This window comes from Macaca thibetana, chromosome 8, assembly GCF_024542745.1.
Source record: "Macaca thibetana thibetana isolate TM-01 chromosome 8, ASM2454274v1, whole genome shotgun sequence".
Classification (NCBI taxonomy): Eukaryota; Metazoa; Chordata; class Mammalia; order Primates; family Cercopithecidae; genus Macaca; species Macaca thibetana.
Window position 1 is genome coordinate 59,014,380 of NC_065585.1, and position 17,860 is coordinate 59,032,239.

General features: G+C 37.3%; 1 protein-coding gene and 1 pseudogene across 1 annotated transcript in view; one reads left to right on the forward strand and one right to left on the reverse strand.

Moving 5' to 3' along the window:
• RBIS (ribosomal biogenesis factor) overlaps positions 1 to 17,860 on the forward strand; it is an 872,964-nt gene that overhangs the window by 212,228 nt on the left and 642,876 nt on the right. The window lies entirely within an intron of this gene.
• On the reverse strand, positions 12,852 to 13,194 carry LOC126960660 (60S ribosomal protein L36a-like; annotated as a pseudogene).

Genomic DNA, 17,860 nt, shown 5'->3' on the forward strand with positions numbered 1-17,860 from the left:
TGAGGCTATGTTATGGGCCACAGTCCTTAACCTTGGTGAATTAAAACTTTAATCTGATTGAGACTTCTCTCAGATACTTTTTGGTTTCCAAATTCAATTAAATTCTGACACTAACATAAGTTAGTGCACACCCCCACAGGTGAAGGGCTCAGGCCCATATGACTGCCTCCATGTAAGATGCTAATTGCAAGTAGTGGGTTTCCAGGTTACTCACAACTTCTGATGGACCATTTACAAACTGGAGGGTCTCATAACCCCCTTCTTGGGTTTGAGCATTTGCTAGAATGGCTCACAGAACTCAGGGAAACACTATCTTTACCTATTTTACTATAAAGGATGCAACTCAGGAACAGGCAAATGGAAGAGGTATATAGAGCAAGGTATGGGGGAATGAAACCACCTTTGCAAAGATTATGTTACTAAAACACCACAGGTTTATCCTAGGTCCAGTTGCTTGCCACAATGAAAGCCAATCACTGAGACAATGAGTATTTCCAGGAAAGAAGGCTCTAATCCAAGGCTACAGAAGAGGAGATGGGAGGTCAGACTCAAATCCATCTCCCTGACCAACTAAAATTGGGGTTTATATAGCAGGGAAGGAACATAACTACATGTGTGTAAACAGGAATTGGGTGGGGGTGAGTAAGGAAGAGGAGTTAATTAACCAACATGAAGCAGATGGTCAGATAGGCAATCATGACAGGTGAGAGATGTGGCATCTTATTGTTCAGATTCAGTGATCTGGTAAGTTTCAGTTTCTTGATACTATCTGGGAGGACTGATGGTTGGTTTCCTGAGAAAGGACTCAGATAAGATAAATGTAACTTTCTTAAGTTTTAAGATTGGAAGTATCAATTTCTATGTTTATTCAAAATAAACCATAAACATCACTTCTATGGGAGAATTGGGCCAGTTTCAGTCTCCCCTATTTATCAGTTCCTCAATCATGTGGAATCTGATCGTTCATCCTTCTGGCTGCTTCATGCTAAGGAAGAGCATTGTGGGTAGTTCCATGCCATGGGTGATCATGTGACTACTCAGGAATCAGAGGTTAATCTAATATCATGATTTTCTTCAGAAGTACATTTTTTTTCCTCTCCAGTCCACAACTTTCACCAAAGACAAATCACAGCAGGACCAACCTACCTGCAAAATAATCTTCAGTCCCACTATACTGGGCCTGATTACCCACATGAAGTACAACAAGAATCACTGTCCATAAAGGCTCTTCTAAATTGACTTTTCTTAAACCTCTCACAAGGCCATTTTAGTCAAAGCCCTGGGAAAATAACCAGTTCTTCCAACTGTATCCCATTATGAAAGAAAACAAATTTTTATTGAACTTATGCAAACAACCACATTGTCATGAATTGAGAATATTCACAAATAGTTTATGAATTCTGGAGAAATTAGGCAGAAAGAGGAATATGACTCAAATTCTGCATACTCTACTTATTTGCTAAAGGCTATAAATAGCTCAAAGAAAAAATTCTGTAGACTATGAAAAGCGAAAGAATCAGCAATGTTTCAAAGAAAAAAAGCCATTATAAAGTATTTCTGCCTCCATTAGTTCAGTCCATGCAATCAACTTCTGCTCTGCTCCATATTGGATTTGTAAATGTTATCAACACATCCACCTTTCAATTAGAGTCCTGGACATTTTTCTCTAGTCCAGTGGTATAATCTCCAGTTACGAGAAACATGCATTGAAGAGTCCTTTTCATGAACTCTCCCAAAGAAGCAAGCCCTGGACTATAGCTGATTATAAACTGCTTTTTGCAAAGAATCAAAGCAAAACAATTGTGGATGACAAAAGTTTCAGGACAGACACAATTGACAAAGAAATTTGGCATATAAAAATTTATATTTTTGTGGCATATAAAAATTTAATGTAATAATCATAATTATTACTGACAACATATGTTAAGACATATCAGGATTTTAGGAATCTCATAAAATCCTGAGACACATTAACAGCACATCTATATAAATATAACCCAAAGAAAGTTAAATACCACCTCATATTGACGATGCTTCCTGCATAACTTTAACAGAACAAATAATCCTAATATGTCTCTCTTGAACTTTAGGAGACCCAATATCCAAAAAAAGTTAGAGTAAGGTCAAAATGATGAATTTAGAAGTTGATATTTTGCTTTTGGAAAGTTTGTCAAATGTCAAAGGCTTAAGACACTTGATATCACAAAATAGATTTGCAGGTCACTATAAAATAGTCATTCATTTGGCCAAAATGATAAAAACATATACTTTTTGATAAAGATGAAACTTAGTTTTCCAAACAATAAGACCTAATACAGACAACATATGGCCAGCTAAATCTGTCTTCTCCCCTCCATTTTGTTCCCCGGCAGTTTACTCAAAAGTTAAACAAAAATCTCTTATTAATATTACACAAAAATTTTGTTCAAAAGAGAAAAAGAAATTTTACATTTGTATGGTGTATTATTAATGTTAAAGCTAATTTTAATAAAGCTTTATAAACAAGTCTATCTAATTTTAATCAGTTTGACCATAAGGTAAGATTTCCAAAAACCTTTTATAACCTTTTACAATTTTTTTTTTTTTAAAGAGCAGATCGATGCTTCAAGAAAACACTATTATACCAGCACTGGCCTTGCATCAGTGTACTTTTGATATTAATGTTTAATTTATAGAGAAACTGTGAATTAATTTCATCCCTCAAAATCTGCCCTTACAATCTCACATGCCCATGTCTCCCATGATAATTCCTGGGCCTAGAGGGATTGAATAGTTTTAATTTTTGGCTTTGTGTGAAAGCAGTTCATTTTGATTGTTACTTTCTCCTGGGTCTGAAGATAAGGCTTTGGTGTGAATGTTCAAGATTTAGAAGGAGTAAGGGAGTAAGTGCCTTTTTTAGATCCTGGAGTCAAAGCCTTGTAACTTTTCAACAGAAGGACTAGGTAATAGGACATTTATACTGTGGAAAGTCCTATCATTCTCTCTAACATGTCACAAATTAAAACACTGTGACTTAGTGTCCAGTAGTTACTGCCCACAGCACTTCAAACCACTGTACTAAAGTGGTGAGGTTATTTCTTGCATGTGTCTAATTGCTAGCAACCTAGTGACAGAACTGAAAAAAAAGCGTAAAAAAAGTGACAGCTCCTATGACAACTTATCAAAGAAAGACAATTAACTTTTCTCTTTATCGCTTAAAAAATGGTAAATGCAAATATCAGTTTTAGAAATTCAGCAGAGGATAAATAATCAATTTTCACTTAAATACTATACAACCAAACAGGGACCTAGTAAGAATAAGCACAGAATAATTTCATTTCGGCTCTTTTAAAAGAGTACCATCACACATTTTCAAGAATGGTTTCTACTGACAACTTATTAGGTAACTTTTGCCACTGGAATCTTTAAACCAATGCAACACTTGTACTTATTTTGTTTTTGAGTATATATCTGAAGGCCTAATGGTAATAAAGGCTTGGGATCAAAAGTCACTGAAAAGTCTCACATTTTTCATTACTACTTAATTCAAGTGCATGTCACTTAATTTTAATAATGGTAAACACAACTAAAGTAATTTGAGAGAAATCCCAGTTAATATGATTTTCCTAAGAACAAAGCCAATATTTCCTGAACATTAAAACTTTGTTCCCATACCACAATTTTCTTCTCATCACCTAAAGGAAAAGACTCGAAATCAACTTAAATTATTGATTGAATTACATTTCAATGGAAAGAAACATAATTTAAACAATTCTACTCCCACCTTCTTTACCAAATAACAAAATAAATATTATACTATTTCTATTCTGAACATTAAAAATAAGTCTTTTATTTGAATTTTTTGCCAGGAAACTTAAGGCTGTTATAGTTCTCTAAATCATCAGAGGTAAGCAAAACCAATCCAGTTTTAAATAGCTGGTATGCTTGATAATTTTTTTTCTTTTGGAGGCTTGACAAAGATTCCTTAGGATTTTAGATAAACAGAGCAAATACGGAACTGTTGGAAATGCCTAAGAAACAAAATGAATATTCACAGAACCAAATACACACCTTAATTTAGAAACTAAAAAACATTGACAGTTTTATATATGTATATGTAAGTAAGACCCCAAGGAGAACAAACAGCAAGTAAATGAAAATTAAAAGCAAAAGTAAACAGGAAAGTAACCCCAATTTTTTCTCCTACTCAATTGACTATGGAGACTGCAGTTGTTACCCAGAGTCTAAAAAGCAAAGAAAAAAACAAACAAAAAAACCCCATGATGGATATCCTGTTCCTTATACACAAAGTAATGTCTTTAAGTCTACCAATACCACTACATATTTTGTACAATTAAGAAAATCACTTTAGACCCATGACCACTAAGTGCATTAGTGCTAGTACTTACTATCTATGCAGAATAGCAGACACAGTGTGAAACAAAGCAATGTGGCAAGTATGTAAAATGTGACTCCATGTTAAATGTAGCTTCATGCTTAACTGCATTAAAAAATAATTGCCAAACTGCCAGTGTATTTCTTTATAATATTTCTCAATTCACTTTCATCAAGACTAAGAGTTTTAACTATGAGCAACATTAATTAGCCAGATTTTTTTTATTTTCTATTGGGTTTTAAAGAATATTTTACTATCTAAATCTTTTCAACTTTTATTTTCTCTGCATGTATGCAAAGATAGACATACAGAGAAACAGACAAAAAAACTACATGTGACATGCACAGACCATCTATGGCACGCTTGGACTTTCTGCTTTGTCCTAAGTTTTCTCTTGTTTAAAATAACCTTTCTTACCAAAAATATATCTTTATATTCATAACTTTCTTTACATTTTTGTCACTTGTTTGCTGGTTCCTTTCTACCCTGTTTTATAAATAACATTTCCAAGTCTCTAATTTGAATGAATCTTTAGATAACTTTTGAATAAGACAAAATTATTCCTTTTTTTCAATAAAGACATATATTATTTGACACATTTTATGTACAAAACTACATATTAACTACAATTCTTATTGTTAGTAACCTTAAATTTTAGTGTAAACCTAGGAAGCAAGAACTCTGAAACTGTCTATTAGATATTAGCATTTTATAGATAAGAACCATACCACAATTTTAAAAAACATGTTTCCTTGTATCATAACACTTTCTCAACTGGAAATGACCCAGACATTCAAGGAGTATCAAAAGTAATTTTAAGATTTTAAATTACACAAAAAGTTTACCCACAAGCATTTATCCTATTTACATGTACTAAATTCCTTCATTTTATAAAAATTTATCTAGATTACTTCTAAAAACTGAGATATTAGACAAAGCTAGTCATTTAAAATTATTTCCTTGTTAACCATTTTTACAGTCTGTGAAGAGCAGGTGCTCACCTAAGTAAGAACCTTAAAATTAAATATGTAGGTATTTTTTCTAATAACTAAGAATATTCAGTTGTTTTTATTAGACTAACTAACATCATTAAACTAGTTTCATTTATCAACGAAGGCACACAAAGATCATTTTATTTTGACTGGGTTTATAGTTTTACAAACTTCTGTGCCAAACACTGACATCTCAAAATATCTAGCAGAGACAAAGATAAAACCCAGACAAAAATGTATCCTAACATTTCTGATGATATTTCTATTTTCATCTTACCAATAATTTTAAAGCTTGTTTGTTTATGAAAGATTTATTTAAGTCATATGAAGTTGACAATGCTTGGACACATTTACTTAATTTATGAGTGTTCTTTTATTTATAAGCCAATTTGGTAGATTAAACATATAACATAACATAACAAATGTACATACACATAAACACATCTAAATATGTACACACATATACAAACAGAGGTCCAATAGCTTTTACTTCAGAACTCTAGCCATACAATCTCACTGGTCTTACAAACACATTCACATGGCTAAACTCTGTTTGCTCCAATAGGTAATTCAAAGGAGGTTGTGAACCAAAATTTTGAGCAAAGCAGTTTCCATGGCGGTTTGGTTTTTAAAGGTCAAACTTCCTCAGTGTCCAAAGAACACTGGAGTCAAACAGCACCACAGAAGAATATTGCATACTAACCAGGCCCAACCTTGCTTGCATAAAAGCCTTGATACATGGAACTCCATCCCACTTTCCCATTCAATAGCATAACCCACAGAAAGGCCAAACTTCTCCAGATTATAAAAAATGTTGAAGCCAAGCAGTATTACCAAAGGATATCAGTTTATCAAATTCTGATTTCCCATGGCTATACTGACACACACACACACACACACACACAATCACAAAAACACAATCCAATGGCTGCAGCAACCAACAAGCCCCAAGACTGTTCAAACTGAAACAGTTACGGTACTTTCCTCTCTCAATCAGCTGGGCTTGTTTAACACGCAAATGGAAACTCCTGTAGAATTATCCAAATAGAAAGAAGCAGATCCCGCTGTCCAGTACCCACAAAATACATTCACTTGCCTGGATGCACACACAACTGCAAACAAGCCTCCAAGAGTGTCCAAACTGAAACAGTCAGGATACTTCCCTCTCTCAGTCAGTCAGGGTTGTTCAATCTCCAAATGGCAGTTCCTTTAAAAATCTCCCAAATTGAGAAGAGCAGATCCTGCAGTCTGGGCCCACTAAGGACACTCTCCTATCTTGATGCAGGTGTCAAATTTCAAAAGCTGTTCTTCCTAAGCAGTCAGGAACACGGTTGGGGCTGGCATTTTTTAAAAGTTTATTTACATTGGCAGGGTCAAATACAGAGACCAAAATCCAACTACAGGTAAAGAAGGGCCAGACAGCTGCTTAGGAGGCCTTCTGAAATTCTCTTGACCCATGACAGCTGAGCCATGACAATGCATTCTCAGTCAGGGAACCAAAATCTGTTACCACAACACCAGGGGTTTGGTCTAGGTCCCGTTGCTCACCACACAGAAAGCCAGTCACTCAGTATTGTCAAAGAAGAAGGCTTTAATCAAGCTATGCAGCCAAGGAGATGGGAGATGAGTCTGAAATCCATCTCCCTGACCAACTAAAATTGGGGGGTTTTATAGCAGGAAAGGAATGTAACTACACATAGGTAAACAGGAATTAGGGGGGGTAATGAAGGAGCTGATCAACAGGAAGCAGGTGGTTGCTTAGCCAATCATGATGCTTGAGGGGTCTGGCATCTTATTGTCCAGATGTGGTGATCTGATAAGTTTCAGTTTCTTGACACTACATGGGAGGCCTGATGGTTGGTTTCTTAAGAGAGGAACTCAGATAAAACAAATGCAACTTTTAAGTTTTAAGATTGAGAGTATCAATTTCTATGTTTAGTCAAAAGAAACAATAAACATCAGTTCTATGGGACAATTGGGCCAGTTTCAATAACAGTGAGAAAATTATGACAGTGAGAGATCTGACCTAAGCAACTGCATCTTGCCTTTAACCTCTGAGCTACCTTTGTTCCTTTCTGGGTGTATGCCATACTAACTTTGAGAGGAATTTTGTTTATAGTTTAAGACAAAGATGATAATAGCCCCCCCGCCAAAACAAATCCTTCCTTGCTTGAAAACCAGATCAGCTTTGTAAAACCAACAAATTAGCCTCAAGATTAGAAATTATGTCCCAGGAGTCAAAGAGCCAGAGGCCACAAGATCACTAGCCTCCCCAGTTGCTTGTACGGATAACATCATTATTGTAAAACCCAAGTTTAGTATTTGAGATTGATATGGTTTGGCTCTGTGTCCCCACCCAAATCTCATCTCTAATTGTAATCCCCTTTTGTTGAGGGAGGGATCTACTGGGAGGTGATTGAATCCTGGAGGCAGTTTCCCCAATACTATTCTCATGATAGTGAGTGAGTTCTCATGAGATCTGATGGTTTTATAAGTGCTTGACAGTTTCTCTTTCACATGCTTTCTATCTCACCTGCTGAGATGTAAGACATGCCTGCTTGTTCTTCTGCCATGATTGTAAGTTGCATGAGGCCTCCCCAGTCATGCAGAGCTGTGAGTCAATCAAACCTCTTTCCTTTTTAAATTACCCAGTCTCAGGTATTTCTTTACAGCAGTGTGAAAACAAACTAGTACAGAGGTAATTTTCAGACCCTGAATTCTGATTAATGAACTGGTACCACCCAGATCAATAAACTGGCTCATCCTGTATTATGGCCCTCTAACCAGGAACTGATTCAGCACAAGAGGACAACTCCAATCCCAGTGATTTCATTCCCAACCCAACCAATCAGCATTCCCCATTCCCTAGCCCCCTGCCTGCGAAACTCTCTTTGAAAAACCCTAGCCTCTGAATTTTCAGGGAGACTAATTTGAGTAATAATAAAACTCTGATTTCCTGTTTAGTTGGCTCTAAGAGTGTTAAACTTTTTATTTATTGTAATCCCGCCATCTTGATAAATTGGCTTTATCTGGGCATCAGACAATATGAACCTCCTGGGCAGTTGCAAAAAGGGGTGCAGAACTTCCATGCCCTGTCCCGATGTGCCACACCTTTGGCAACTAGAACCTTCCTAAATATCTACATTTTTGGCAACTGGAAGCTCTTTGAACTCTAAGTTTTGGGTTTTTTGGAGTCTTCATTACATAGGCATGATTGATTAAGCTATTGGTCCTTAGTGATCAACTTAAACTTCAGCCTCAGTTGAGGCTGAAAGTTCCAGCCCTCTAATCACAAAGTTGGTTCCCCTGGTAACCAGCCCCCAACCCTGAGGCTCTCCAGGAACTCCCAGCCATCAGCCATCTCATTAGCTTACAAAAGGATGCTTATCACTTCAGAGATTCAAGGATTTTAGGAGCTGTGTGCCAGGAAATGGACTAAAAGCAAAATATATATTTCTTATTCTATCACAATATCACAAAATAGTGCATTCAAAGGGCTTAGCACAGTGCTAAATAGTAAGTCTAGAAAAAATATTAGCGAATAGTACCTTCACAGTTACTTCTTCTCTCAATTCAGAAGCCACAGGGCTTGTATTCTAAATGCTTTATAATTATTTACTGAGAACTTTTACCCATAGAGATGTCTTAAGAAATCTTGAATCAGTTTTATGAATTAATCTCAAAGTGAATTTAATGAACACTTAGTGACCATTTCTAGGACATCAGGCACTCTGCTCAGTCCTGAGAGCAGAGGCAACAAATCATGATGAATCCTGTTCTCAAGGATTCTTTCAATGTCTCAAAGGAGACATTTACAAAAACATGATTATAAATTGTAGGTGCAAGGATATAGGGTTGCAGTAGGTACAGGGGGAGTGCCATTTAGTTCTGACTACAGTTCCCAGGGCAAGATCACACACTTGGTGAAGACACAGACCCTTCCTTCTCTCCCTTGTCTGGTGTATCATTCATTCCCATCACATTTGCCTTGTAAACATTTCTTGTCACTCTATGCCACTTCAGTGTCCTAGTTCAGAGGCTCATCGACTCTGGTCTGGACTAGTGCAATGGTCCCTGTGTAATCTCCAGGTGTGTCCAATCCATTGTCAAAAATAAAACATTGGTCTGGATTAGTAAGAAGAGGCTTTATTCAAAATGATTATTGCAAGATGGCGGGTAGTAGGGAGAATGGAAGGAAGGAATTATTGCATCAGGGAGGTGATTGGATCATGGAGGTGGTTTCCCTCATACTGTTCTCATGATAGTTATAATAAAGAGAATGCTCTGACCATGAGATCTGCAAACATCAAAAGAATCTCTCTTTCAGGGGGAGGAATAAATAAGGAGAGAGAACCGGGTGCAGGAAAATGAAATAAAAGAGAATGGCCTAAGTGGACAGTAGACCAGAGTGTGTTGTAATGCCAGCCAGTTCTCAGTGTAGGGGGAGGTTGCTAAGGAGGGTTGTGTGCTGGTTGAAGCTGAGGGTGGGCCAAAGTCAGGGAGTAGGCAGGGAGGAGAGAATCTTCACCAAATATTAAATGAGGTTTGACTAACAAGCATTTTGTTCTGGTTTGTCACCGGGGAAAAACATTTACCTAATTATTTCTGAGGCAAAAAATGGGAATTTGAAGGGTCTGTGTCTGGCTTTGTCATAGGTAAATTAGAGTGATGGTGGAGACACATATGAGTATTATTTAAATTATATAGGGACTCGTTTCCTTGTAGCAAGCTGTCTCCAGAAAACAAAAGGGATTCCTGCATCCCTAAACCATTACCATTTTCAAGGAACACAGGGCTCAGGCAAGTTCAATGTTGTTACCATCTTCTACTCAGCCACAAGAACTTTCTTTCTGAATGCAGGTATGGTCAAGTGAGTCTTTATTTAACATAGTTCCATGGCTCTCACCACAGGATAAAGTCCTTCTTAACGGCCCTTGCATACCTCTCCTGCCATATCTCCACCCTTGCACTCCAGCAACCCCAAACTGCTTGGAGAGTGTGGTCTATGCCATGAGATTTTCAGCCTCTACACCTTTGCCCAAGCTATCCCTTATGCCTGCAATGCCATCTCACCCCTTTACCTGATGAAACCTACACTCTTAATGATCCTCAATGTCTCAGATAAGGCAACATCTTCAGAAGCTGGATACTCTCTTTGGGTTCCTGCAGTATTCTGAAATTACAGCTCTTGTTACACACAGCACATTGTAATAATTGTTTTTCTTGTGTCATTAGCATCAGGAACTATATTATAAACCACAACAGTTAACATTTATTTAGCGTATGTCTGCTTCTTCACCAAGTACTATAAACTCACTTTATAATCTCCATTTTTCAGACAGGAAAACTGAGACTAGAAAAATAAGCAACTTGACAATTGTCATGCAGAGACACTGAATTGCATAGAATGGACATGCTAATGTGAAGATTAACTTAGAATTGCATCTCCCATGTTCTCTAGTGGTGCCTAGTACCCTAGTGGTGACAGAATGTTGGAGCTTGGAGGGATTGTGGTGTATATATCCAGTTCATTGCCACCAGTGTACAGATATTTAACCGTTGGGAGGCAGAAGACACAGAACGTAATGTGATCTAACAATACTGCCTATTCTAGTTCCTGTTGATGTTTAGGATGGCAAGTATATATTTTGTCAATAGTGTAATACTCAAGTTAATTTATGTGTACAGTAAATACAGCCCTAGAAACCTGATATCTTTATTCACAGTTCTGAGAAGCATCCAGCAGCTGTTTGGCTTTCACTCCCAGAGAAAGCTTTCTGGTGTCCAGGGACTTCTCCTTTGCCTCATTCCCTGATCCTCTGATAGTGGCAAAATGTGGGTTCTGTGTCCTTACTATGGCAGATAAAGAGCTACTGAGAAATCCAGTGGTCGTGACTTGTTATTTCATTTATTCACTCAAGCAGTTATTTATTTATTCATTAGATAACCTGACCAATATAAATTTTATTATTTTTTAATTTTATTTTTAAAAGGTAATGTAATTTAATTTTTTTAAGAGATGGAGTCTCCCTTTGTCACCCAGGCTGGAGTGCAGTGGCGTGAACATGGCTCACTGCAGCCCTGACCTCTCAGGCTCAAGCCATCATCCTGCCTCAATCCCCCAAGTAGCTGGGACTACAGGCTTGTGTCACCACGCCCAGCTACTTTTAAATATTTTTTGTAGAGATAGGGTTTTGCCATATTGTCCAGGATGGTCTTGAACTCCTGAGGTCAGACAATCCACTCGCCTCGTCCTTCCAAACTGCTGGGATTACAGGCGTGGGCCGTTGTGCCCAGCCTGACCCATATTTATTAAGCACTTAACTTGTGCTGGGTACTATCCTAGGCTCTGGAGATAAAAAGAAAAATGGGACATGATTCCTATCTTCAAGGAATTTACAAGCTTCTAGAAGAATCAGTCTGGTAAACAAAAAAGCAGTATGAAGATATCACTGCTAAGTTAGAAATAATGTTGAGTAAAGAAGAAGGAATAAAGAAGCTGTGATTCATCAAAGTATTATTTATGGTAATTATGGTATTATTATGGCAAGACCATGGGCTTCCTTACTATTCTAGGATTCATGTCACTCAAGTAATTATAAAAATTAGAGGCAAATTACCAATTAGATTCCATTGAGAGACAGCATGATTCCATCAAAATGCTATTATGATTTTACAGATTTATGTGTGTGTATATATATAGCACAAAATAAGCATACACTTTGAATCATTAACAAAACAGGCAGAGAACATGGGTGCTGATCGCTGAGTCTGAAAATTAGTACATGTCAGAGCATCAGGAATGAAATTGTCTGCCACACTCTCTTGTTAAAATGCCATGAGAGACATCAATGGGCTTTGTTCTGCTTTTCCATCTCTTGTAGGTGGTTGACAAAATAAACTCTGAAAGATCTTCTTAGGAGATACTGTTTCTCATTTTTGTTTTCTTTCCATTCTTGTCCTTCCACACTTGTCAAGGTTCTGTGGGCCTGGTGCCACCTGCCTCATGTCCAAGGGCACACAAAAAGACTGCCGTTTTTGGTAGAAGGCCGCTGGGGGAATACCAACTTACAAAAGAAATACTTGTGAAAGGGAAGTACATACAAGTCCAGGAAATATTTCTTTTTCCTCATGTACTTCTTGTTCGAATGAGAACAAACCATGGTAACTTATTCTGACTGCAGTGTTGTCGGCAAGATGTCATCCTCTTCTTTGCTGAGCTGGTAAATCATTGTAGATTCCTCTGAAGACTTGGCTGGGAGCCCTACACCACTTATTGAAGGCACTTCCTCTTCTCACCAACTAAGGATAGTAGTAATTTTCTTCCCCTGAGGACATAAGTTTATGCTTGTGAAATTCAGAACTTTAAATGGTCCAAATTTGGGAAAATGAAAAAATTATAATGTAGTATAATATATAAAATACTATGATACTAACATTGAGGATTACTTTTTTTACCTTTTTTTTCTCTTTTGAACATAAACTCAAGATTTTACTGTCTTCATAATAAAAGATGACACTGAGAATTGGATCACTTGGCCCTTTCTCTTCTTATATCCTCCCAGTTCAAAATGCATCTTTTAATAGCCTTAGACTTGCAATTGGGCTCAACCACTCAAGCCTTAGCCCAATCTTTTTTGCAGTTTTAGCCTTTTTCTGGAAAATCGGTTTAGTCTGCCCACCATAGCCACTCTGCTTCCTGTCATAATGCCGCTTTCCCTGGGCATACAGAGAATCCTTGCTCTTCTTGTACTGTGTCACTTTGTAGGGTTGGTGCTTGCCACCCTTCTTACAGAAAGTCTGACAGGTTTTAGGAACATTCACCATGTTTGCATGAGTGCTATCGGCATAGAAAGACAGAGGCCGGGTGGGAAACAGAAGTATACAGCACTTTTTTACTTTTCTTTTAACAAGGGCACCATGGTGGAGAGTGGATTGTGTCTTAAAGCCAGATGGCCTTGTAATTGATGGCTTTTGTACTTGCTAGTCAAGTGTACTTAGGTTAATTTCTTAACGTTATTTGTCTCCTATATAGCACCATTTATAGTGGTAGGATTAAATGTGAGTAGAGGACAAGGATACTGCTAAACACTAGCAGATGCCAGGAGCATACTCTGCCCCTCAAGTTTTGACAATCAGAAATGTTTCCAGACACTGCTTGGGTGCTGAAATCATCCCTGGCTGAGAACCATGGTCATAGACAAAGACACCTTGGACTTGGAGAATGGAAAGTGGGCTCCGCTAGTTATAACACCTACTTAAATTTGCTTTTCTCAATTTTAAAATGTAGGAGTTAAGCAAGATGATCTTTAAGGTGATTTCTACTTCTAACAAGCTGTGATTATATGAAAGAAGGAAATAAATGTACCGGAGATTGAGGAAGGCGTGGGGTTGAAGACCAGGGAAATTGGCTAAGATAGGGAGTGGTCAGGTAAGTTATATATTTCTGAGCAGACGAAGTTGAGAATCCATACCACTAAATAGACAGGATTGCCCACTGAAGCTAACCAGCTAGGGAACAAAGGATTGGAAATCCAGACAAGGAACTGGGACTTCTAGAGATGACAGTGATGGTGGTGGTGGTGATGATGATGATGATGGTGATGGTGGTGACAGTTATGGTAAGGACAAAGCAACTAGTATTTATTTAGCACTAACTATGGACCAGGTTCTCAGTCCAGGCAGTGGGGAACAAAAGATCAGCATGTAGACTAGGGTGAGGTGTAATGGTAGATGTTACAGAGGAAAGCTATAAGAGTCAGGCTGCCCTCAGATCCAAGCCAAGGGAAAACAAGAAACTTGGGACTTGGGTCTATATTTCATGGAAGGAAATGAGACAAGACCAGTAGAGAATGTATCTTTGCTGATGAAAGTATTAATGCTTCATTATTAAAATTGAAGTGGAGGCATTTTTAATAGAAACAGAAGAAAGGGAACAGTGAGAGGAGGGGAATCCTAAAGGCGCTAACAAGCAGTGGAGGTGATCAAACAACAAATCAATCTCATCAGTGGAAATATTTCCAGGTCGTAACTCTCATTCTTTCTCTCTTAGGTAGATTTTATTGTTAATTACATTATATTTTATTTATTTTTATGTTGAAACTGAATGAGTTTTGTTTTGGATTTTAGGATTAACGTATAGTTATTTGTCAGAGATTTAATACTTAGTGGAGATGTGCATATATTTTATGTGGTCGTATTTGGTACCGAACAAATGAATCCAGTTCTTAACTTCTTGCTTCATCAGACCCGGTTTGTTTGGCTTTTATTTTTTATTTATTTGTTTATTTTTTGAGATGAAGTCTCACTCTGTTGCTCAGGCTGGAGTGCAGTGGCACAATCTGGGCTCACTGCAACCTCTGTCTCCCGGGTTCAAGCGATTTTCCCAGCCTCAGCCTCCTGAGTAGCTGGGATTACAAGCACACACCACCAAGCCTGGCTAATTTTTGTATTTGTTTTAATAGAGATGGGGTTTCACCATATTGGTCAGGCTGGTCTCAAACTCCTAACCTCAGGTGACCCACCCACTTTCTTGACTTTTAGGAAGATCAGTCTGTTAGGCTGGAGTTGCGATCAGTTACCAGGAAGGAACTTTGGAACTCCAAATCCTTAGTGCATTACAGCATGTGCTTTGGATAGTGACCTGTCTGCACATCCCAAGAAATCTTGCAGCAATGTACATCTGAGGTGAAAACATTTTCCCCCATGAGCAACGGTTAGCAACCCATTTTTAAGTTCATTTTTCACTGAAGTCTATGTTAGTCATCTGTTGCTGCACAACAAATTATCCTCAAACTTAGTGGCTTAAAACAAGAACCATATTTTTCACAGTTTCTGTGAGTCAGAACTTTAGGAACAGCTTAGCTGGGTGATTCTAGCACAGGATCTCTCTTGAGGTTGATGTCAAGAAGTTGGCAGGGCCATCAGTAATCTGAAAGCTCAAGTGGGGATGGAGGATCCACTACTTTGATGTGTTGCTCATGTGGCTGTTGGCAGGAGGCCTCAGTTCCTTATCACATGAGTGTCTGCACATGGCAGCTTGAGTGTTCCCATGACAAGGCAATAGGCTGGTAATTGTTTTCCTTTCTGTGCTCCTAGCACTTATCACCAGATGATGAGCAGAGTCCCTATCTTGATATTATTATTATCAACTGTAGGACCTAGTGTAATGCCTGGGACACATGGTTGGTGCTTGATAATTATTCCCTGAATTGACAGCTAATGAATTATTTTTTTGTGAGACTGTTTTGCTCCTGACAGCAGAGTCAGAGCCCTGGAAGTGTGGCAGAGAGGTGCACCAATGGAAAGTGGAAACGCTCAGAAAACTTGGCCTCCTTCGTTTTCCCCTAGGATAACATCCGAGGAATTTAGCAGACTCTGAAGGCCTTATCCTGTGTCTCTTCTTGACCCAGATAAATACCTTCTGCTTTTCATATCTATTCATTAATTCAACAGATAATTCCTGAGTTTCAACTATGTCTCAGTCAATTTTCTATGTACTAAGGACACAGCTGTGGAAAAAAAAAAATCCCTGTTTTTAGAAAGCTTACATTCTAGTGGAGAAAGAAAGACAATAAACAGATAATATCAGATTACCTTTTTAGCAGATATTGTTATGCAAAATCCAGTAGTTAGGTCATTTAGAAAGAAAACACATTTAAAATTTATTCTTCCAGGCTGCCTGGAGCAAAGAAAAACTATTTGACACCCGCTATCATAGCGATTTCTACCAGGGAGCTGATTATGTATTGACAGATATGCACATAGGGACTTTGTTTCAAGAGAATTTGTAGGGGTACAAAATTACCTAAAATTAGTTAATGAAAACAATAATGAATTATACTTGATGATTAGCCTGATGTTCTAAGTAGAACAGTAGTATTCCAGCATAATAGTCTAAGTAGAATACTAGACTAACTTAAGAAAATAGTAGGGAGGGATAATGACTTTTTTTCTATTGTAAGACAAAAATTGGGATTTTCCAAGGGCAATGTCAAAGGTGTATGTAGAAGCATAATTGAGATCTAATATTGCATAGATAGGTGAGGCATTAGGAATGTGAGTTTTTGAAAAATAATTAAAACCAAGTGAGTTAATAACAAGAAAGTATAGTAGTAGTATTGGCTTTTTCCCTGGGAAACACGCTGGTGATTTTTAATATTATGATTCCTTAATATCTCTTATTCTATACTTCCAGAATAATAGATGGGGTTAGTTTTCAAGGGTAGGGTGACAGGGGTGATGGGGGAGATATAATGTCTCTGACCACACTGAGCTTATATGCAATTCAGGAAAAAAACTCTCTTTCTCTCTGTATCTCTATCATCTCTATCTATCTAAATTTTCTATAGACTTTCCCACTCTTTAATTATGATAATTTATTGGCACAAGTTAATGAATTTGGAAGAAATTTTGCTTCCAGAAGTGAGAGTAGTCCTTAAATAAAATTTTGTAGTGAGGCATCACTTCCACATAATACTGTTAACATAATCAGTGGAAGCTTGACTTATGCATTTATACTTCTCATCGTTGTGCAGTAACTCGGACAAAAAAAAAAATTTTCTTATGGATCTTACACTAGGTGTGCTTAAAATCCCAACCCATCAACACTACTTTCTTAGAATAATAGAGAATAATGATTTAGTTTGGGCAAGTGGTAAAGAAACCATCACCATCAAGAGTGTAACCCAAACACAAACAAGAAATATGTACATTCCTCTTACTTACATTTGAAAAAAATGCAATCTGGAAAATCAAGTATGCGAGTTTAAAAGCATGTAGGTATGCATTTTGATTTGATAGTATGGCTAATGAAAGAAAAACAAATATTACATGCACAAATTTAGAAATCATGTAGTTCTAAATACATTTCAATTAGTTTGGCATTTCCACTACTGATTGGACTAGAAAATTGGTGTGAAAAAAGTTAGCATTTTCATAGGATTACCAAGTAACTCAGTGGTATGGTCTATGGTAGCTATGAAAATAAAATTAATACTTTACTATCAATATTTATAAAGTGTCTCATATCTTCAAAACAATTCACCAAATTAATGCTATCACTTGTTAGGAAGCAGCAACAAAAGTCATTTCAAATAAAATGCAAAAAGAACTTTTGTCTAGGTCTAGCTGAATTATAAGAGTTGGAAACAGATTTTCAGTCCTTTAGCTAAAACCTCCACACTTTGCCAAGGCCTGTCTTCTTGGTCTGATACTTCTTTAAAAATGGCCTCCAACTATATGTTTTTGGTTTTATCTCCTATTTTCTCATCATGCCCATCACACTGTAGCCAAGCTGAAGTTTTTGGGTTTTTTTTTTTTTTTTTTTCCTGTCTCTTTGCTAGTAAATCCTCCTCTCTTGCTGAGAATTTCCATTTCTTCATCTCCGTTTGTGAAATCCTTCACATACATGAGACCCACAGCCACCACTGCACATTTTTTTAAGATCGCTTATGATTTTTCCTGCTGGGTGTGATTTCTTATTTTTTCTGAG